This window comes from Cherax quadricarinatus, chromosome 50 (assembly GCF_038502225.1).
Source record: "Cherax quadricarinatus isolate ZL_2023a chromosome 50, ASM3850222v1, whole genome shotgun sequence".
In the NCBI taxonomy this organism is placed as follows: Eukaryota; Metazoa; Arthropoda; class Malacostraca; order Decapoda; family Parastacidae; genus Cherax; species Cherax quadricarinatus.
Genome location: NC_091341.1, coordinates 19,496,430 through 19,519,942, shown reverse-complemented (window position 1 = coordinate 19,519,942; position 23,513 = coordinate 19,496,430). Strand labels below are relative to the sequence as shown.

General features: G+C 47.4%; 1 protein-coding gene across 1 annotated transcript in view; it reads right to left on the bottom strand.

The window, feature by feature from the left end:
• Positions 1-22,218, bottom strand: part of LOC128695384 (protein abrupt) — a 145,659-nt gene extending 123,441 nt beyond the window's left edge. The window contains exon 1 of the mRNA XM_053785931.2: positions 21,601-22,218. The gene's annotated coding sequence lies outside the window, so the exon portion shown is untranslated. The remainder of the gene's footprint in view (positions 1-21,600) is intronic.
• Between the last annotated feature and the right edge of the window lie 1,295 nt (positions 22,219-23,513).

Here is a 23,513-nt window from a genome sequence, read left to right as displayed (position 1 = left end):
GTGGTGAGCTTGATGCTGGTGAACCCATGGCGGTGAGCTTGATGCTGGTGAACCCATGGTGGTGAGCTTGATGCTAGTGAAACCCATGGTGGTGAGCTTGATGCTAGTGAAACCCATGGTGGCGAGCTTGATGCTAGCGAAACCCATGGTGGCGAGCTTGATGCTAGTGAAACCCATGGTGGTGAGGTTGATGCTAGTGAAACCCACGGTGGCGAGCTTGATGCTAGTGAACCCATGGTGGCGAGCTTGATGCTAGTGAACCCATGGTGGCGAGCTTGATGCTAGTGAAACCCATGGTGGCGAGCTTGATGCTAGTGAAACCCATGGTGGTGAGCTTGATGCTGGTGAACCCATGGTGGTGAGCTTGATGCTAGTGAAACCCATGGTTGCGAGCTTGATGCTAGTGAACCCATGGTGGCGAGCTTGATGCTAGTGAACCCATGGTGGCGAGCTTGATGCTAGTGAAACCCATGGTGGTGAGCTTGATGCTAGTGAAACCCATGGTGGCGAGCTTGATGCTAGTGAAACCCATGGTGGCGAGCTTGATGCTAGTGAACCCATGGTGGTGAGCTTGATGCTAGTGAACCCATGGTGGTGAGCTTGATGCTAGTGAAACCCATGGTGGTGAGCTTGATGCTAGTGAACCCATGGTGGCGAGCTTGATGCTAGTGAAACCCATGGTGGCGAGCTTGATGCTAGTGAACCCATGGTGGCGAGCTTGATGCTAGTGATCCCATGGTGGCGAGCTTGATGCTAGTGAACCCATGGTGGTGAGCTTGAGGCTAGTGAACCCATGGTGGCGAGCTTGATGCTAGTGAACCCATGGTGGTGAGCTTGATGCTAGTGAACCCATGGTGGCGAGCTTGATGCTAGTGAACCCATGGTGGCGAGCTTGATGCTAGTGAACCCATGGTGGCGAGCTTGATGCTAGTGAAACCCATGGTGGCGAGCTTGATGCTGGTGAAACCCATGGTGGCGAGCTTGATGCTTGTGAACCCATGGTGGCGAACTTGATGCTAGTGAAACCCATGGTGGTGAGCTTGATGCTAGTGAAGCCCATGGTGGCGAGCTTGATGCTGGTGAAACCGATGGTGGCGAGCTTGATGCTGGTGAACCCATGGTGGCGAGCTTGATGCTAGTGAACCCATGGTGGTGAGCTTGATGCTAGTGAACCCATGGTGGCGAGCTTGATGCTTGTGAAACCCATGGTGGCGAGCTTGATGCTGGTGAACCCATGGTGGCGAGCTTGATGCTAGTGAACCCATGGTGGCGAGCTTGATGCTAGTGAACCCATGGTGGCGAGCTTGATGCTAGTGAACCCCATGGTGGCGAGCTTGATGCTGGTGAACCCATGGTGGCGAGCTTGATGCTAGTGAAACCCATGGTGGTGAGCTTGATGCTAGTGAACCCATGGTGGTGAGCTTGATGCTAGTGAACCCATGGTGGCGAGCTTGATGCTAGTGAACCCATGGTGGTGAGCTTGAGGCTAGTGAACCCATGGTGGCGAGCTTGATGCTAGTGAACCCATGGTGGCGAGCTTGATGCTAGTGAACCCATGGTGGCAATAAACATACTGTGATGGAGTATGATAAACATACTGTGATGGAGTATGATAAACATACTGTGATGGAGTATGATAAACATACTGTGATGGAGTATGATAAACATACTGTGATGGAGTATGATAAACATACTGTGATGGAGTATGATAAACATACTGTGATGGAGTATGATAGGAAAAAATCTCATCTTGTGAGGGAGTATGATAAGTAAACATATCTTGTGACGGAGTATGGTAAAAAAAAAAAAACCTTGTGAGGGAGTATGACAGGAAAGTCCAACCTGCAGGATGGAGAATGACAGGAAAACTATTCTGCATGATAGAATATGGCAAAAAAAAAAATAATCATGCATGTTGGAGTATGACAAGGGTAAACTACCCTGCATGATCGTTGTATTAGGTAAACCTGGTTCTTGCTCTAACCTCGTAAACTATCATTGAGATCCGGGTACCCACATAGTGTGGTACATTTTATTTGGATTAATAAAACAAATCAATAATACCACCACTAATGCCCCAAACTTCAACCTTACAACTGCCTTTCAATCTAAAGTTCTCCCTGCTTCCCTTATTTTCTGACTACTCTCTTTACTGCTGTCGCTTCATCCCCAGCACCTCCCCTTCACTCCTTTTCCTCTACCCTCTATTCCCTACCCAAAATCTCTCTCTAAAACCTCCCTTTCTCCACCCAGTGAAAAAGGAGTGCCAGAGCCACATTCGAAAACAGTACCAACATCCAAAGTCCAAAACACTTCAGCTTTCTACTAGACCATGTCAGAAATATTGCCCCAACTGAAACAAAAAATAAAAGGAAACGACACGTTCCTACAGGAGCTGCTATGTCAGTTATTGATGGTTATATCAGCATGCAGGCTGCATGGAGCAAAAGCTTGGATAATCAGGCATTCAACACACGAAAGTCTGGCCTCCAGCACGGCTATAAAGAATTGAAGGACTCTCAAAACCAGTTACAGGTATGTACCCACTAATCCTAAAGCGGGAGAGAAAAAGTATCAGTGACTTCAGCCTCAATGGAATGTCTTTATTTTCTTAAGACAGAGCTTGCGATCTTGCCTTTTTGCAGCAATATAAGAAAAATATTGCGCTAATTACAAAATTTAAAAATGTATACCTTATAAATTCACAGACTAGATCGATCACTGCATAAGAGAAATTTTTCGGAAAGGTTCATTTTTTCGAGAAGTTGGACTTGTTTGACCGACTTTGCTTAAATGCGCGACATTCAACTGTGATGGGCGGGGGAGGACGTCCTCGCTGTTCACCATAAATCTTGCTAGCAACCCAACAACGTCCATACTGGTGAGGGATACTCTGATATTTACATATAAATATGTGAACATATTAAACATATTTACTGATCAGCTGGACTTAGAAGAATCCTGGAGGTGGGAGGTGCAGTGCCTTATCATCAATCTAATAAAGTCATTCTCAAACTGGAAACAATGCTAAAAGCATGTTTGTCCTAAAAGGATCTCCAGGGAATAATTTTAATTTGTGGCATCTCGGTGCCTTATAAAAGCACGTAATGAAGATCAAAACGTGGCACATTAAGGATGCTTTTTCACTTGGACACTATATTCATGAATACTTTAATAATTAAAGCAGGAATTATAGTAAAAGCATAGTAAATATACACCCAGAGAGACCCATTTCTCGTGCATATACACCGGGGGATACTTCGGTGTATATGCATTGGTCTATACATTCAGAGATACACACCTCTGCATGTATACGTCTTACACCTTGTGCCATTAGATAAAGCAGCGCCCTCTTAAAGCTAGCTAGTTTTCTACAGATATTTCAAGTTTCCTCAAGCATATTATCTAGAACCTTGACAAGGTATGCCGGGATAGTACAATACACAATGTTGGGTAGTATATAGTGTAGGGTTAGTAGAGTGTGGGAGTGAAGGAGAGAGTGAGAGCAGGAGGGGTGAGGGAAGTAGTGTTGGGGTGACTGAGAGAGAGCAGGAGGGGTGAGGGAAGTAGTGTTGGGGTGACTGAGAGAGAGCAGGAGGGGTGAGGGAAGTAGTGTTGGGGTAACTGAGAGAGAGCAGGAGGGGTGAGGGAAGTAGTGTTGGGGTGACTGAGAGAGAGAGCAGGAGGGGTGAGAGAAGTAGTGTTGGGGTGACTGAGAGAGCATGAAGGGTGAGGGAAGTAGTGTTGGGGTGACTGAGAGAGAGCAGGAGGGGTGAGGGAAGTAGTGTTGGGGTGACTGAGAGAGCAGGAGGGGTGAGAGAAGTAGTGTTGGGGTGACTGAGAGAGCAGGAGGGGTGAGGGAAGCAGTGTTGGGGTGACAGAGAGAGCAGGAGGGGTGAGGGAAGTAGTGTTGGGGTGACTGAGAGAGAGAGAGCAGGAGGGGTGAGGGAAGTAGTGTTGGGGTGACTGAGAGAGAGCAGGAGGGGTGAGGGAAGTAGTGTTGGGGTGACTGAGAGAGAGAGAGCAGGAGGGGTGAGGGAAGTAGTGTTGGGGTGACTGAGAGAGAGCATGAAGGGTGAGGGAAGTAGTGTTGTGGGTGACTGAGAGAGCAGGAGGGGTGAGGGAAGCAGTGTTGGGGTGACAGAGAGAGAGCAGGAGGGGTGAGGGAAGTAGTGTTGGGGTGACTGAGAGAGAGAGAGAGAGCAGGAGGGGTGAGGGAAGTAGTGTTGGGGTGACTGAGAGAGAGCAGAAGGGGTGAGAGAAGTAGTGTTGGGGTGACTGAGAGAGCAGGAGGGGTGAGGGAAGTAATGTTGGGGTGACTGAGAGAGAGAGAGAGAGAGAGCAGGAGGGGTGAGGGAAGTAGTGTTGGGGTGACTGAGAGAGAGAGCAGAAGGGGTGAGAGAAGTAGTGTTGGGGTGACTGAGAGAGCAGGAGGGGTGAGGGAAGTAGTGTTGGGGTGACAGAGAGAGCAGGAGGGGTGAGGGAAGTAGTGTTGGGGTAACTGAGAGAGAGCAGGAGGGGTGAGGGAAGTAGTGTTGGGGTGACTGAGAGAGAGCAGGAGGGGTGAGGGAAGTAGTGTTGGGGTGACTGAGAGAGCAGGAGGGATGAGGGAAGTAGTGCTGGGGTGACAGAGAGCAGGAGGGGTGAGAGAAGTAGTGTTGGGGTGACTGAGAGAGCATGAAGGGTGAGGGAAGTAGTGTTGGGGTGACTGAGAGAGAGCAGGAGGGGTGAGGGAAGTAGTATTGGGGTGACTGAGAGAGAGAGAGAGAGAGAGCAGGAGGGGTGAGGGAAGTAGTGTTGGGGTGACTGAGAGAGCAGGAGGGGTGAGAGAAGTAGTGTTGGGGTGACTGAGAGAGCAGGAGGGGTGAGGGAAGCAGTGTTGGGGTGACAGAGAGAGCAGGAGGGGTGAGGGAAGTAGTGTTGGGGTGACTGAGAGAGAAAGAGCAGGAGGGGTGAGGGAAGTAGTGTTGGGGTGACTGAGAGAGAGCAGGAGGGGTGAGGGAAGTAGTGTTGGGGTGACTGAGAGAGAGAGAGCAGGAGGGGTGAGGGAAGTAGTGTTGGGGTGACTGAGAGAGAGCATGAAGGGTGAGGGAAGTAGTGTTGTGGGTGACTGAGAGAGCAGGAGGGGTGAGGGAAGTAGTGTTGGGGTGACTGAGAGAGAGAGAGAGAGCAGGAGGGGTGAGGGAAGTAGTGTTGGGGTGACTGAGAGAGAGCAGAAGGGGTGAGAGAAGTAGTGTTGGGGTGACTGAGAGAGCAGGAGGGGTGAGGGAAGTAGTGTTGGGGTGACTGAGAGAGAGAGAGAGAGAGCAGGAGGGGTGAGGGAAGTAGTGTTGGGGTGACTGAGAGAGAGAGCAGAAGGGGTGAGAGAAGTAGTGTTGGGGTGACTGAGAGAGCAGGAGGGGTGAGGGAAGTAGTGTTGGGGTGACAGAGAGAGCAGGAGGGGTGAGGGAAGTAGTGTTGGGGTAACTGAGAGAGAGCAGGAGGGGTGAGGGAAGTAGTGTTGGGGTGACTGAGAGAGAGCAGGAGGGGTGAGGGAAGTAGTGTTGGGGTGACTGAGAGAGCAGGAGGGATGAGGGAAGTAGTGCTGGGGTGACAGAGCAGGAGGGGTGAGAGAAGTAGTGTTGGGGTGACTGAGAGAGCAGGAGGGGTGAGGGAAGCAGTGTTGGGGTGACAGAGCAGGAGGGGTGAGGGAAGTAGTGTTGGGGTGACTGAGATAGAGCAGGAGGGGTGAGGGAAGTAGTGTTGGGGTGACTGAGAGAGAGAGAGAGCAGGAGGGGTGAGGGAAGTAGTGTTGGGGTGACAGAGAGAGCAGGAAGGGTGAGGGAAGTAGTGTTGGGGGTGACTGAGAGAGAGAGAGAGCAGGAGGAGTGAGGGAAGTAGTGTTGGGGTGGCTGAGAGAGAGCAGGAGGGGTGAGGGAAGTAATGTTGGGTGACAGAGAGAGCAGGAAGGGTGAGGGAAGTAGTGTTGGGGGTGACTGAGAGAGAGAGAGCAGGAGGGGTGAGGGAAGTAGTGTTGGGGTGACTGAGAGAGAGCAGGAGGGGTGAGGGAAGTAGTGTTGGGGTGACTGAGAGAGCAGGAGGGATGAGGGAAGTAGTGCTGGGGTGACAGAGCAGGAGGGGTGAGAGAAGTAGTGTTGGGGTGACTGAGAGAGCAGGAGGGGTGAGGGAAGCAGTGTTGGGGTGACAGAGCAGGAGGGGTGAGGGAAGTAGTGTTGGGGTGACTGAGATAGAGCAGGAGGGGTGAGGGAAGTAGTGTTGGGGTGACTGAGAGAGAGAGAGAGCAGGAGGGGTGAGGGAAGTAGTGTTGGGGTGACAGAGAGAGCAGGAAGGGTGAGGGAAGTAGTGTTGGGGGTGACTGAGAGAGAGAGAGAGCAGGAGGAGTGAGGGAAGTAGTGTTGGGGTGGCTGAGAGAGAGCAGGAGGGGTGAGGGAAGTAATGTTGGGTGACAGAGAGAGCAGGAAGGGTGAGGGAAGTAGTGTTGGGGGTGACTGAGAGAGAGAGAGCAGGAGGGGTGAGGGAAGTAGTGTTGGGGTGACTGAGAGAGAGAGAGCAGGAGGGGTGAGGGAAGTAGTGTTGGGGTGACTGAGAGAGAGAGAGAGAGCAGGAAGGGTGAGGGAAGTAGTGTTGGGGTGACAGAGAGAGAGAGAGAGAGAGAGAGAGAGAGAGAGAGAGAGAGAGAGAGAGAGAGAGAGAGAGAGAGAGAGAGAGAGAGAGAGAGCAGAAGGGGTGAGGGAAGTAGTGTTGGGGTGACTGGGAGAGCAGGAATGAGGGAGGGAAAAGTTGTGGCCAGCAGAAGAAACTAGCTTTAATTAAGAGAACTAGCTCTTAGCTTGGTGCCTAAGGCTAGGTGATAATAACTAGTGACTGAGTGCTAGATACACACCCAGCAGTAGTACTCACAAAGTTGTACACAAATAAATAAGAAAAAAGAACAATATCGTGACTGTAGTGTAAGGTTGTACAAAACAGTGAGTACAACTATACACCAAGAAGTACATTTCTCTCAGTGTACATGCGTTTTCTGTCCCGTCTGCTACCGTTATTTCTCTAAATTTTTCTCCATGGCCTCTTTACTCTTTCAGTTTGGTCTCTGTAAGTCTTGTATAACCACGAATTCTTCTCATATTCTGTGTAAGTGCTCATCACTTTACAGTAAGACATTCAGCTGATTTGTCGTTAACTTCTTTATCACACTGTACTTCAGCTTAGAGTATTATTACATTCACGGGGGAGGTCTAAACCTGTAGGAATCATACAGCGCCTGAGGGAATGGAAGGAATTCAATTTCAATCCAAGAGAAGCACAAACAACTTCCTTAGATGAAGAGCCCCTCATCGGTATCCAGGAACCTTCTTTGAGGTGTTCTATTTTGTGGTGTGGTCTCTCGCTTGCTTCTCCCTCCATTCTCTCCTCCACTCCCACATCCATAAGAATGAAGGACCACTGCAATAAGTCTTTTGGTTCATGCTATGAAGGTTCAACTCACACCCACTCATATAACCATCCAACCTGCATTTTAAGCTACCTAAAGTTTTCGTCCCAATGACGCTAACTGGGAGTTTATTCCACTCATCTACAACTCTCTTGCCAAGTAGCACCGTGTGATCACCGGCTCCTACTTGTAATCCACAAAGTAGATTTCTTATATCCAGGGTGACTACCAAGTTTAATCTTGCCGGCTTATTTTCTCCTCTCATTCCTGTGGTCTCTTTCAACGTGTTGACTAAAAGTTTTCCCATGCTTTGTTCTCTACGTCCCTGGACCTCCATGTTGGCTCCTCATGTAGTCAGTCCTCCATGATCAATAGCTCTGAATTAGACCTACTTGCCCAGTGAACGGCTTTCTCTCTGTTGATGTCCTCATTCTCCTTCATAAGCTTTCTATTGTTGGGTGATGGGTTGTATATCACTGCCATTATTACTTAGGTCTCCCGGTTATCAATGACGTAGCTGTGTACTTTTTGAACTTACTGCTGCTTAGGTTAGTTTCTCAAATCTCAACTGGTTCCAGAGCATCAGCACCACTCCTGTCTCTTTTCTTATTAAGTTTATTCGGCCTGAAATATTGCATTAGTTATTAGTCCAGTAACTTTGGTCTCTGTAATAGCTATTACATAAAATTTGCTTTCTACCACTCTTATCTTTAATTCACTGCTCTCTGTGATGCAATCCGTGTTTGTGAAATACATTCTTTTTCGTTTTCTGACAGAAGTGTTCCTGGTTAGCTTTCCTCTGCTGCTACATATACCTGTCCATAAGGCTGGAGGTAGAGTTTGTAATACAGAAAAGACTTTGGTTAGAGGAGAATTTGGTGTTGTTAGTGAGTGTGGGAAAGTCTGCGTATTGGTGATGGATTACTAATGTTGTGGGATCCAAGGAAGTGTGTGTGGGGAAGTGAGTGTTGGCAAGGGTGGTATTAAGTTTTGCCTTAGGTGGAGAGTTGAGACCTGCTACAGGTGATGGTTTGTGAAGGGACGAATAGAAAGCGTTTATGAGAGTTAGAGATGGAGATTGAAGCTGTTAAAAAATATTAAACAAAACGCGTACACCCGTAGTATGATATTAGGTTTCCCTATTCAGTGTGATAATTACATTATGGGAACACCCGCAGTGTGTTGCTACTCTATTTGATAGTTACATTGCGGGAACGAAAGTTAGCAATGTTTCCCATGATATATTTTATCGAGCAAGGGATGAGCTGTGATTAACAATAAATCAAATAGATGGTTGATAGAAAAGATTGGTAAGGTTGGGTGGGTGCATGCTGGTAGATTGTCAGGGGATTGGGTGGGTGTATGTGGGTAGATAGTGAGGGCTTGGTGTGACTGACCTGGGCTGGAATGAAGAGTGGTTTTAAGTGTGCTAAGATTATTATAATAATGGGGGAGCGCTAAACCTGAAGGATTATACAGCGCATGTGGGGGGATGGAAGGCATTCAGGCTCAATTCAGGGAACCGGAGCACAGATCCGATTCCCTAGATCAAGAGCCCCTCCCCAGCGTCAAGGAACCTCCCATGAGGGGTAGTGTGCCAAGAGCTGAAAGCTGGTGGCTGAGGTTTGTGCTGGGTGCTAACAGCTGGTGGCTGAGGTGTGTGCTCAGTTCTGAGTGATTGTAGCTGAGGTGTGCGCTCAGTTTTGAGTGTGACTGAGGTGTGTGCTCAGTTCTGAGTAACTGTGACTGAGGTGTGTGTGTTCAGTTTTGAGTGTGACTGAGGTGTGTGCTCAGTTTTGAGTGTGGCTGAGGTGTGCGCTCAGTTTTGAGTGTGACTGAGGTGTGTGCTCAGTTCTAAGTGACTGTGACTGAGGTGTGTGTGTTCAGTTTTGAGTGTGACTGAGGTGTGTGATCAGTTATGAGTGACTGTGACTGAGGTATGTGCTCAGTTCTGAGTGACTGTGACTGAGGTGTGTGCTCAGTTCTGAGTGACTGTGACTGAGGTGTGTGTGTTCAGTTTTGAGTGATTGTGGCTGAGGTGTGTGTTCAGTTCTGAGTGATTGTGGCTGAGGTGTGTGCTCAGTTCTGAGTGACTGTGGCTGAGGTGTGTGCTCAGTTCTGAGTGATTGTAACTGAGGTGTGTGCTCAGTTCTGAGTGATTGTGGCTGAGGTGTGTGTTCAGTTCTGAGTGACTGTGACTGAGGCGTGTGCTCAGTTCTGAGTGATTGTGACTGAGGTGTGTGCTTAGTTCTGAGTGACTGTGACTGAGGTGTGTGCTCAGTTCTGAGTGACTGTGACTGAGGTGTGTGTTCAGTTTTGAGTGACTGTGACTGAGGTGTGTGTTCAGTTCTGAGTGACTGTGACAGGTGTGTGCTCAGTTCTGAGTGACTGTGACTGAGGTGTGTGCTCAGTTCTGAGCGACTGTGACTGAGGTGTGTGCTCAGTTTTGAGTGACTGTGACTGAGGTGTGTGCTCAGTTCTGAGTGACTGTGACTGAGGTGTGTGCTCAGTTTTGAGTGACTGTGACTGAGGTGTGTGCTCAGTTCTGAGTGATTGTGACTGAGGTGTGTGCTCAGTTCTGAGTGACTGTGACTGAGGTGTGTGTTCAGTTCTGAGTGACTGTGACTGAGGTGTGTGTTCAGTTCTGAGTGACTGTGACTGAGGTGTGTGCTCAGTTCTGAGTGACTGTGACTGAGGTGCGTGCTCAGTTGCGAGTGACTGTGACTGAGGTGTGTGCTCAGTTCTGAGTGACTGTGACTGAGGTGTGTGTTCAGTTTTGAGTGACTGACTGAGGTGTGTGTTCAGTTCTGAGTGACTGTGACTGAGGTGTGTGTTCAGTTCTGAGTGACTGTGACTGAGGTGTGTGCTCAGTTCTGAGTGACTGTGACTGAGGTGCGTGCTCAGTTGCGAGTGACTGTGACTGAGGTGTGTGCTCAGTTCTGAGTGACTGTGACTGAGGTGTGGGCTCAGTTCTGAGTGACTGTGACTGAGGTGTGTGCTCAGTTTTGAGTGACTGTGACTGAGGTGTGTGCTCAGTTCTGAGTGACTGTGACTGAGGTGTGTGCTCAGTTCTGAGTGACTGTGACTGAGGTGTGTGCTCAGTTTTGAGTGACTGTGACTGAGGTGTGTGCTCATTCTGAGTGACTGTGACTGAGGTGTGTGCTCAGTTCTGAGTGACTGTGACTGAGGTGTGTGCTCAGTTTTGAGTGACTGTGACTGAGGTGTGTGCTCATTCTGAGTGACTGTGACTGAGGTGTGTGCTCAGTTCTGAGTGACTGTGACTGAGGTGTGTGCTCAATTTTGAGTGACTGTGACTGAGGTGTATGCTCAGTTCTGAGTGACTGTGACTGAGGTGTGTGCTCAGTTCTGAGTGACTGTGACTGAGGTGTATGCTCAGTTCTGAGTGACTGTGACTGAGGTGTGTGCTCAGTTCTGAGTGACTGTGACTGAGGTGTGTGCTCAGTTCTGAGTGACTGTGACTGAGGTGTGTGCTCAGTTTTGAGTGACTGTGACTGAGGTGTGTGCTCAGTTCTGAGTGACTGTGACTGAGGTGTGTGCTCAGTTCTGAGTGACTGTGACTGAGGTGTGTGCTCAGTTCTGAGTGACTGTGACTGAGGTGTGTGCTCAGTTCTGAGTGACTGTGACTGAGGTGTGTGCTCAGTTTTGAGTGACTGTGACTGAGGTGTGTGCTCATTCTGAGTGACTGTGACTGAGGTGTGTGCTCAGTTCTGAGTGACTGTGACTGAGGTGTGTGCTCAGTTTTGAGTGACTGTGACTGAGGTGTATGCTCAGTTCTGAGTGACTGTGACTGAGGTATGTGCTCAGTTCTGAGTGACTGTGACTGAGGTGTATGCTCAGTTCTGAGTGACTGTGACTGAGGTGTGTGCTCAGTTCTGAGTGACTGTGACTGAGGTGTGTGCTCAGTTCTGAGTGACTGTGACTGAGGTGTGTGCTCAGTTTTGAGTGACTGTGGCTGAGGTGTGTGCTCAGTTCTGAGTGACTGTGGCTGAGGTGTGTGCTCAGTTTTGAGTGACTGTGGCTGAGGTGTGTGCTCAGTTCTGAGTGACTGTGACTGAGGTGTGTGCTCAGTTCTGAGTGACTGTGACTGAGGTGTGTGCTCAGTTTTGAGTGACTGTGACTGAGGTGTGTGCTCAGTTTTGAGTGACTGTGACTGAGGTGTGTGCTCAGTTTTGAGTGACTGTGACTGAGGTGTGTGCTCAGTTCTGAGTGACTGTGACTGAGGTGTGTGCTCAGTTCTGAGTGACTGTGACTGAGGTGTGTGCTCAGTTTTGAGTGACTGTGACTGAGGTGTGTGCTCAGTTCTGAGTGACTGTGACTGAGGTGTGTGCTCAGTTCTGAGTGACTGTGACTGAGGTGTGTGCTCAGTTCTGAGTGACTGTGACTGAGGTGTGTGCTCAGTTCTGAGTGACTGTGACTGAGGTGTGTGCTCAGTTCTGAGTGACTGTGACTGAGGTGTGTGCTCAGTTCTGAGTGACTGTGACTGAGGTGTGTGTTCAGTTCTGAGTGACTGTGACTGAGGTGTGTGCTCAGTTCTGAGTGACTGTGACTGAGGTGTGTGCTCAGTTCTGAGTGACTGTGACTGAGGTGTGTGCTCAGTTTTGAGTGACTGTGACTGAGGTGTGTGCTCAGTTCTGAGTGACTGTGACTGAGGTGTGTGCTCAGTTCTGAGTGACTGTGACTGAGGTGTGTGCTCAGTTCTGAGTGACTGTGACTGAGGTGTGTGCTCAGTTCTGAGTGACTGTGACTGAGGTGTGTGTTCAGTTCTGAGTGACTGTGACTGAGGTGTGTGCTCAGTTCTGAGTGACTGTGACTGAGGTGTGTGCTCAGTTCTGAGTGACTGTGACTGAGGTGTGTGCTCAGTTTTGAGTGACTGTGACTGAGGTGTGTGCTCAGTTCTGAGTGACTGTGACTGAGGTGTGTGCTCAGTTTTGAGTGACTGTGACTGAGGTGTGTGCTCAGTTCTGAGTGACTGTGACTGAGGTGTGTGCTCAGTTTTGAGTGACTGTGACTGAGGTGTGTGCTCAGTTCTGAGTGACTGTGATTGAGGTGTGTGCTCAGTTCTAAGCGCTGAAGGCTGGTGGATGACATATGTGATAAATTGGGTGAAAGTTTCACTAGTTTCCAGGGTTGGTCAGTCCCCCACTGCTCGCACATTATATATCTCTTCCTCCCTCCTCCCTCCTTCACTCCTTTTTTCTCCCTCACTTCCTTCCCACACTCCCTCCTCCACTTCTTCCTTCTCCCGCACTTCCCACGAAAGAACCTAAAAAGAGGGGAGAACTACAGTATGTCTACTGATCCATGGAAGTCAAATGTTATTCACATTTGTTCATCTGTGACTGTTTTTAAAACCACTCAAAGTGTTTGCTGTAGTGATGTACTTTGTTTCAAACAAAACTCTATTACCAAATTACGACTTCCTTATATTCTTTCTAAATCTGCTTGATACAAAGTATATATAACGACGAAGAACAAAAAGGCCGTGACTGGAATACACAAATAACCCGCACATAGGAGAGAGAAGCTTACGACGACGTTTCGGTCTGAACTGGACCATTTACAAAGTCGCACTAACACAAGAGAGAGAGGGAGCCTCTCTCTCTTTTGTGTTAGTTAGTGTTATATGTGTACTGTGTTAGGCTATTTGTGTATTGTGTGTATATATATAACGACATGTGAAATCGTAGTAACACGATTGTAATCACAGGTATACAATACCGACAAGTGTATACAAAAGACACATGTGTAACATTAAGTTACTTGATTATGGAAACGTTTTCTCGCCATTATTGTCAATGTATGTCTACCGTGGTCACAATGTTACCAATGTGTTAGTCTCAGGAGTAGTACCACCACATGATGAAGCGGAATGATGCCAAACTTATTACCAAGTAGGATTTACACAAATATCGTTGCCTAAAGTCTTTGGTTATTAGTCTTGGCAACACAGCTGTAGAGATCACGGAGAGTTTCAATATCTTCAGGGTTTTGGTTAAACTGTCTTTATATATATATATATATATATATATATATATATATATATATATATATATATATATATATATATATATATATATATATATATATATATATATATATATATATATATATCAATAACAACACTGCGATTAGCCAAGGACTCGAACCCATGCTGCTTTGGCCTGCCTCATGGTGGGCGAAAACTCAAGACGCCTTAATCTACTGGACCATACAATCCTTAAGAGTAGCGCATCCAGCAGAACTGGATGTTGTACTCGCTACCCAAGGACATACGATGGTGTGGATGACTCTAGGCTAATTTCATTGTAGTCCCTGTTTGGTGTGCTGGTACAACGAGCAGTAGTTTATATTATTGTGCCCACGAACGAGTGGTATTGATCAATAAGAACACTGCGACTAGCCAAGGACTTGAACCCATGCTGCTTTGACGAAAGCAGCATGCTGGATTCATATGGCATATTGTTTACAATAGTGAAGACAAAACACGTAAAGCTCTTTAAGGCAGAGGGAAATGCTGTCTGACTATAAGCTTATTTTGTAACATGTATTTTTTTCTTCAAGCTGTATATTATTAGCTTCTAGGTACCCTGGTCTTTTCTCCGGGTTAGAACCTTACATTTATCCAAGTGAATGTGATCTGTCGCTCTCCTGCTTCGCGCACCACACACACCAGCCATCTCACTCAACCTCTCTATTTCCATTTCTACTTTCGATCCCAGGGCCCACCCATACCTCAGCCAGTCATTCATTTCTCCTGCTCCAGATTTACTTCCCCAGCTCTTTTAAACATTTCTTATATTTCTTCATGGAGAACATTTTGCATCAAAACATAATGCTGTCACTTCTCTGCCCACACCATTAAGTCAGAAAGTAGGACTGCAACGGAATAACGCGAATTTACTAAGAGAAGGGAATATATGAATCAAGTGTTTGAGTTAATAATTGAGCAATATGTAAATGACAGTAAGGAACTGATTGCTGTCACACTGAGCAAAGATCAGACCTGTGCAACACAATTGTCCTCAAAGATATGTTAAGTTATACCATGAATTAAGGAAAGATCCTAGACTTCACCTTACGAAAGCAGATAAAGCAAATCCGATAGTAATTATGGACAAGGCAGATTATAAGGGGAAAATAAACATGATATTAAGAGACAGGGAAACTCACGCGCTCTTAAACATCATTTTGAGTGGTTCATACTGAAACCTTGTAGCTGCTCACCGCTACATATCTAGTATAATTTCCATCATTGTTAAAAAACTGCTCCAAGGTCCTCATTTTTTTCCCTTGCGACTAGTGGCTTTCCGTACATTTTAAAGTCATACGTTACATTCTTAAAATAAAAATATATAACTTTGCACCTGTGGTGAAGGAAGCTAGTTGTACCAGGGCGTTTTGCTCCCTCTGAAAACTAAAGAAAGTCAAGCACATATTAAGAAGCGCTAAACCAGTGTGGGTCATACAGTACAGTACGGCACAACTGCGCCGCGTTTCCTTATTTTCTCTCGTCGGGAAATCTGTAATTACAGATAGCAGTCCAAATGATGGGCTATTTATATACGTTAAGAAGACTGAGCCGAGGATGGATTATTTAATGTAATAATAATAATAATAATAATAATAATAATAATAATAATAATAATAATAATAATAATAATAATAATAATAATAATAACTAATAATAATGATTATTTTTAATATTAGTTATGGGGAAGCGCTCAACCCGTAGGGGTTGTACAGCGCCTGTGGGAATGTCAAGGCGTTCATGCTCGATTCCAAGAATTGGAGCACACGTCCAGTTCCCTTAGATCAAGAGCTCCAATCGCCAGCATCCAGGACCCTCCCCTGAGGGAAAGAAGAGGGAGCACCAGGATGGAGCCCCGAGGAAAAACCTGTGCTAAACCTGTGACCGGTTTCAAGTATCCCTACTCCCCACAGCCCGGACCTAGGCCAGGCTTGCCGGGTCAATCAAGCTGTTGCTGATGGCCCACGTATCCATATTCAGCTACACTTACACTTCATTTTCGTTATATCCACAGGAAAGCGCAAAACCTGTAGGGGTACAACAGCACCCGGGAGGAAGGGAAAGTAATCAGTACTGATTCGAGGTAAAGGTGGGTAGTTCCCGCTCCTCGGATCAGCAGCCCCTCACCTGCACCAAGGGTCCCCTATATTACAATTATAAGAAAGCGCTAAACCTGTAAGTCTCCCGCTGATGACCCGCCTCCTGTTGACACACTGCCTGTTGATAACACGCCTCCCGTTGATTACCTGCCTCCCGCTGATAACACGCCTCCCGCTGATGACGCGCCTCCCGTTGATAACACGCCTCCCGTTGATAACAAGCCTCCCGTTGATAACACGCCTCCAGTTGATTACCCGCCTCCCGCTGATAACACGCCTCCCGTTGATGACCCGCCTCCCGTTGATGACCCGCCTCCCGTTGATGACCCGCCTCCCGTTGATGACCCGCCTCCTATGAGATCCGACAGACGGTGGACTGCAGGCGGCCGGCACTAAAAGTTTGACCAATCAGGCCAGCAACTAGGAGGCCTGGTCTGGGACCGGGCCGCGGGGGCGGTGACCCCCAGAAGCAACTCCAAAGTAAAACATTTTAAATAATAAAAGCCCCAACGGGCGAAACATCAAATTAATAAGAGGGATTCTTTACTAAGTTTTATTTTTTTGGTCAGTTAAACATGGTATATACAAATTTCTATTTATACGCGACATTTCGATCTAAGTCAGGAACGGATCTGCTACGAAATTAATGAATCTTCAGGGCCCCTAGTCCCGGAATGGCCCCAGAAGCTACATTAATCCACACTACTTAAAAATTCTGGGTCTACTGTATGAAAAGCTGTATAGCCCTTGTGGCTTAGCGCTTCTTTTTGATTATAATAATAATAATACTGTATGAAAAGGGGTTGTGAAGGGGCTCCCCACAACAGTGTAAACTCTAGGGCACTAAAAATGTGGGTCCGCCACTGAAGTAGATGAAAAACCTCTATATGGAGCGAAACGTTGGGTGCAGGTTATAGATTTGTTGTGCACATCGTGTGCGCCTGGCCGCGGGGCGTACCTGGAAGGTTGTTAGTTTGTCGTTTGTGGGGGAGACATTCCTCAAGACTTGCTTTGTCATCCTTCGTCGTATTTTCCGGAGAATTTAAGTTTGCACTCCATCCTTCTTAGTCTCTCCCTCCTTCCTTCCTCCTCCTTTCTAGTTAGTATTCCCTCTTTCCCAGTCACTCCTCCCTCCTTTTTTTTGTCAGTCACTCCTCACTCCTTCCCAATTAAATGCGCCACAACTACTTTCCCTCCCTCACTCTTCTACCATAATAATGAGATCCTGTGAGATGGCAACCCCCGAATAACTTCACGTCTACTGGAATGAAACCTCTGAAGCTGCCATAGCTTGGTAACCCATTGAATGCTTGGCTACGTCCTCAGCGCCTCACCCATGTCTCCCAGCTTGGTCTGACACTACTAGAATAGGGATCTACTATCCTGCCATATGACTGAGAAACGGAAGCCTATTAAATGTTTTGCACTCTGGCAGAATTGGTTTTTTGTCACATGAATATGTAAGACGGTAACAAAATATTACAAACTTCTACTTACAGTCAGTGCACAATTTATGGTTGTGTGGGTAATATATATTTTCCAAATTATAAGGTCTGGTTTGAAACTGGGCCGCGGGAGCGATGATCTACACTCCACCACCTATTAGCAATTGTTCCTTGCATGTGTGTAGACAGTACTGTTAGTATTATAATTACCACTTGACAAGAGGCACTTAGCCTAGTGTGGGTTTTTGTGTGTGTTAATTACCACCTGGCAAAGGCTTCTGTCGATAGACACTGGCTCTGTGTGTGTGTGTGTGTGTGTGTGTGTGTGTGTGTGTGTGTGTGTGTGTGTGTGTGTGTGTGTGTGTGTGTGTGTGCGTGTGTGTGTGTGCGTGTGTGTGTGTGCGTGTGTGTGTGCGTGTGCGTGTGTGTGTGCGTGTGTGTGTGTGTGTGCGCGTGTGTGTGTGTGAGAGAGAGAGAGAGAGAGAGAGAGAGAGAGAGAGAGAATTACCATGGTGTGAAGTATTTAATATCAAACTAACCTAGCGACCTGACTTATCTCTGATATAGTAATGTTGACAATGCAACTTAGCGTCGCCCAACTTATCTACGGTTAGCCTAGTTGGTGATGCTTAGTATGAATGAGGTAGTTGTTACATGATGTTCAGGCTGACTGTCACCAGGTTAGTGCAAATATGTATTAATCAGCATACAATGTTGCTTTAAGTATAAATAATAGAAGTCCTCAGGTTGTTCCTCAACTCTATATATCCTTGGTTAGGCCTCATTTAGACTATGCTGCTCAGTTCTGGTCACCGTACTACAGAATGGATATAAATGCTCTGGAAAACGTACAGAGGAGGATGACAAAGATGATCCCATGTATCAGAAATCTTCCCTATGAGGATAGACTGAGGGCCCTGAATCTGCACTCTCTCGAAAGGCGTAGAATTAGGGGGGATATGATCGAGGTGTATAAATGGAAAACAGGAATAAAGGGGATGTAAATAGCGTGCTGAAAATTTCCAGCCTAGACAGGACTCGCAGCAATGGTTTCAAGTTGGAAAAATCCAGATTCAGAAAGGATATAGGAAAGCACTGGTTTGGTAATAGAGTTATGGATGAGTGGAACAAACTCCCGAGTACAGTTATTCAGGCTAAAACGTTGTGTAGTTTTAAAAATAGGTTAGATAAATACATGAGTGGGTGTGGGTGGGTGAGTTGGACCTGACTAGCTTGTGCTGCTGGGTCTGGTGCAGTGCTCCATCCATGAGTGGAGATGATCAGACTGGGTGGGTCATTGGGCTAATCCGGGGGATGACATGGACCGCATGGGTCAGTAGGCCTGTTGCAGTGTTCCTTCTTTCTTATGTTCTTATGTTCTTAAAATGCTGAGAGCCTACTTCAACAATAAATCTACATTGTATCTATAAGTAGCATACACTGTAAACCTAAGTTAAGTCGTAATAAACAACTGACAATGAATAAACAGAAGGACGGGGGATCGAACCGTGGTCCTTACATGTAGCAGGCCCAACTCTTCTACCCCTCAGCCACTTAACTTACAACTTATGTATGTATTCTTAGATAAAAGTCAAAATTTTACTCGACTTTTTTTTTCTCTCCAATACGATGTATAACTTATCTGCCAGGCTCTAGAAATGAAGATATACCTTAATCTGTGATGATGAGTTTCCATAGTTTTTCTAATCCGAGGACGGGCCTGGGCCAGGCTTGGCTAGTGCTTGCCTCGTCAACCAGGCTGTTACTGCTTGTGGCCCGCTGGCCCACGTGTCTTTATAAAAATGTCATTTAACCTATGTATGGGATAAGGCCAGCCTGAGAGATCAGAATTCCCTGGTAATAGTAACTCCAACTCTGCTGGAAGGAAACCTTTGAAGCTCCTGGAGCTGCTCATCCCTTAGTGGAATACTTGACGATATTCTCATTACACACAGAAGTCTCCCAGCTCAAGTTGACAGACTTTAGCACTATGTATGTGGACCCCCCTCCTATGTGATGGGACATGACAGGGAAGCATGTTAGCTTTTGTTCCCACTATGTAGCGTACAATGCTCATGCATTATATATATATATATATATATATATATATATATATATATATATATATATATATATATATATATATATATATATATATATATATATATATTATATATATATATATATATATATATATATATATTTACAAACACTGCGTATTCTAAACATATATATATACACACACACTATACCACTACCTCTCCTCTCATCCCATAACCATGCCCCCCTCACATCACCTCTCCTCCCACACTCCTCCACAACCATCCTTCCACATTCAGCCCACAATGGTAGAGGGCATGGGAGGGTGTGGTGCAGACGCTGGCCACAATACACTTGTTTCAGGCGGGTGTCACCTCCACCCTCACCCCTCCACCCTTCAACATCCTCCACCTCCGCCCTCACCCTACAACATCCTCCTACACCTCCTCCCTCTTCCTTGCAACATCTCACCCTCACCCCTCCAACAACCCCCTAACACTTTCCCACTGGCTGACACTGAGGGTGCTGCCACTACTCTCACACCGCCAACAACCCCCTAACACTCTCCCGCTGGTTGACACTGAGGGTGCTGCCACTACTCTCACACCACCAACAACCCCCTAACACTCTCCCACTGGTTGACACTGAGGGTGCTGCCACTACTCTCACACCACCAACAACCCCCTAACACTCTCCCACTGGTTGACGCTGAGGGTGCTGCCACTACTCTCACACCACCAACACTCCACCATCACCATCCTCACTTCCATATGTTTGGCTGTAACATCATGTGAAATACATAATACAGTGAAGAGGAAATCACATGAAAAGGAAGAGTACAGTGTTTACTTGCACTCACCAAGTTGCACTCTCAGTTGTACTAAAAGTTGTAGAGCTGTATTCACCAAGTTGTATTCAGCTGCACTCACAGTTGTACTCAGTGAACTGTTTACTAGCATTGAGTCTCACTCGGTTGCTCGGTTGGCAACGCACTCACCTCGCACACTGAGTGTCCCGGGTCCAATCCCCGGGATGGGTGGAAATGTTTGGGATGTTTCCTTACACCTGCTATCCCTGTTTACTTAGCAGTAAGCAGTTACCTGGGTGTTAGTTGACTGGTGTGGGTCACATCCTGGGGGACAAGATTAAAGGACCCCAATGGAAATAAGACAAACAGTTCTCGATGACGCACTGACTTTCTCGGGTTATCTTGGGTGGCTAACATTCTGGGTTAAAAATCCCAACAAGTCTTATCACAACTCCTGGCCCCGCCTCTTAAACTACAATCGCCGGTATTATTGGTCCGTTATTCATACCTGCTCTTTTAAACTTCGTAAGGTGTTTGCCTCCATCACTCCCCACTCGTTTACCATGCTAAGACTGAATAAGTAGTTCCTAACATCCCGGTTACTATCTGCTCTGCCTCAGTACCTTATACGTTGTAAGTTAGGTTTCCTCTAGTCCTGGTTGTGCGTGAGGGCATGTGTGTGTGCGTGTGTGTGTGTGTGTGTGTGTGTGTGTGTGTGTGTGTGTGTGTGTGTGTGTGTGTGTGTGTGTGTGTGTGTGTGTGTGTGTGTGTGTGTGATAAGATAAGATTTCGTTCGGATTTTTAACCCCGGAGGGTTAGCCACCCAGGATAACCCAAGAAAGTCAGTGCGTCATCGAGGACTGTCTAACTTATTTCCATTGGGGTCCTTAATCTTGTCCCCCAGGATGCGACCCACACCAGTCGACTAACACCAAGGTACCTATTTGCTGCTAGGTGAACAGGACAACAGGTGTAAGGAAACGTGTCGAAATGTTTCCACCCGCCGGGAATCGAACCCGGGCCCTCCGTGTGTGTGTGTGTGTGTGAGCTATGGTTAGGGTGCGTGTGTGAGGGATTAGGGTGTGCATGTGTGAAGGGTTAGGGTGCGTGTGGACAAGAGGGTTTGGGGGTGAGGGTGAGGGGAGTTAGGGTGTGTGGATAAGATGGTTTGGGCGTGAGGGTGAGGGGAGTTATGGGGGTATGGGGTTGAGGGTGTAAGACTAGTGTCCAGGTCGTGTCTGCTCTGAGCAGTATGTTCCACCCTAAAACCAGCGAACGCTTGACGGAGTCATGACGTTAAGGGCGTGTATGGGCGTAAGGGCGTGTATGGGCGTCAGGACGTAAGGGCGTGTATAGACGTAAGGGCGTGTATGGACGTCAGGACGTAAGGGCGTGTATGCGCGTCAGGACGTAAGGGCGTGTATGGGCGTCAAGACGTAAGGGCGTGTATGGGCGTCAGGACGTAAGGGCGTGTATGGACGTAAGGGCGAGTATGGGCATCAGGATGTAAGGGGGTGGTCTTGAGGGCGTGTGGACGTGAATGGGGGTAAGAGGGTGCGTGAGTGGGCGTGAGGATGAGTAGCGAGGCTAACATGGTAGTGTTATCTTGGGCAGCGTGTGTTGTTATCAGTGATGCCCTTACTAAGCCCCCAGGGCAGAGTGACTGGCAGGCACCGTGCCACGCTGCGTCATTCATCACTCCACTCACACTAAACCTCAAGTTTTACCTTGTGGGCGTCGTGGTGGGCGTCGTGATGGGCGGTGGGCGTCGTGATGGGCGGTGGGCGTCGTGATGGACACAGTTATCCTCTAGAAGTCCGTATGTTAGGCTGCTAACAAGTGTCCAGGTCGTGTCTGCTCTGAGCAGTATGTTCCACCAGCAGAGGCAAGACGTGCTAGTAGCCTGCTAGTGGGCGTGCGGGCGTGGGGCACGTGTATAGCACCTTAGTACCCCCCACCACCACGACAGGTGCTTGCAGCAGCAGCCTCGGGCCTGTGCTACTACAACACACTTGGGCCTGCTGCCCGCCCCGACACACACTGACTGCCCCAACCAACGCTCCTACTAAAATGGCTGCCCACCGCCACACAAAAATCGATACTGGATGTGTTAGTGGTAGCGTAGCCTTGCCCAGCAGCGCTCTGTGCCCTGTCGCACCCAGCACTGTCAGGCTCCAGTATTCTCTCTCTCCCTCCCGCCGCTCCCCCCCCTCACACCTCACCAACACTCTACCTCCTCCTAGTCTTCACACTAACAGCACTCCTCCTCCACACTGGTAGCCGCCTGTAGCCCTGCAGGCCACCACACTTAATGGCAGACTAGCTGCTTCTTACCCTTGCTACACACTGCTGGGTGAATGAACCACCACTCAAGCATACACTGGCAGCCACCACCTGCTTCAACCTAAAACCCAACACTAACACTCTTCAAATTCATCTCTAGAAATTCACCCCATCAACTCAGCACCACTTTTTTAATTGCAATACATACTTCAAATCTTCCTCGACTCATCAGTACCAGAAGTAAATTTTATACGAGAAAGTAGCTCACCGTGGATTATAGGTACGTCTTTGAGGCGTGGACGGGCTAAAAGAGCGGCTAAGTTGAGGGCAGACGAATTTTCCCCAGGTAGTTGGCAGCAGCGATGGGGAATGTTACACTCTCTCTTCTCTCTCCCTCCTTCATTCTCCCTCCCTCTCACCGTTAATTATTCCTCCTCCTTACTGCCCTCAGCTGACCACTAAAACACTCGCCACAATGCTACCGCCTAAACTTTAAAAGATAGACAAATGTTTACATCAACACGCGCGCACGTTGCCATATTGTTTTTGCGCTCGACTGCTAATTTCGCTACCTCCTACTTCCGCTACCTGCGAGTGCCCAACGCTACGGTGTTCGCCAACTTCTACAAGACGCTACACGTGCGCTACACTCAAATTAAAACAACGCCATTAAATATTAGCATATTGTAATTATAAATAAGAGCGTATTATTTGTACTTGCAGCAACTGTGAATGCTGCCTGAACCTGCCCAACAGCGAGATTCCTTGATGCCGGTGAGAGGCTCTTGATCCCGGGGTTTCAATCTGTCCTCCCGTTCCTTGGATCGAAACTGATTGTCCTCCATTCCTCCCGGGGCCGCATGACTCCTATGGGTTTACCGCTGCCCCTTAAATAATAATAATAATAATAATAATAATAATAAATGCTTCCTCTGGTATTATCGCTGTCACCACTACTGATATCACTACCTCTGTTATCGCCACTACTAATATCATCACTACCTCTGTTATCACCACTACTGATATCATCACTACCTCTGTTATCGCCACTACTGATATCATCACTACCTCTGTTATCACCACTACTGATATCACTACCTCTGTTATCACCACTACTGATATCATCACTACCTCTGTTATCACCACTACTGATATCATCACTACCTCTGTTATCACCACTACTGATATCATCACTACCTCTGTTATCGCCACTACTGATATCATCACTACCTCTGTTATCGCCACTACTAATATCATCACTACCTCTGTTATCACCACTACTAATATCATCACTACCTCTGTTATCACCACTACTGATATCATCACTACCTCTGTTATCACCACTACTAATATCATC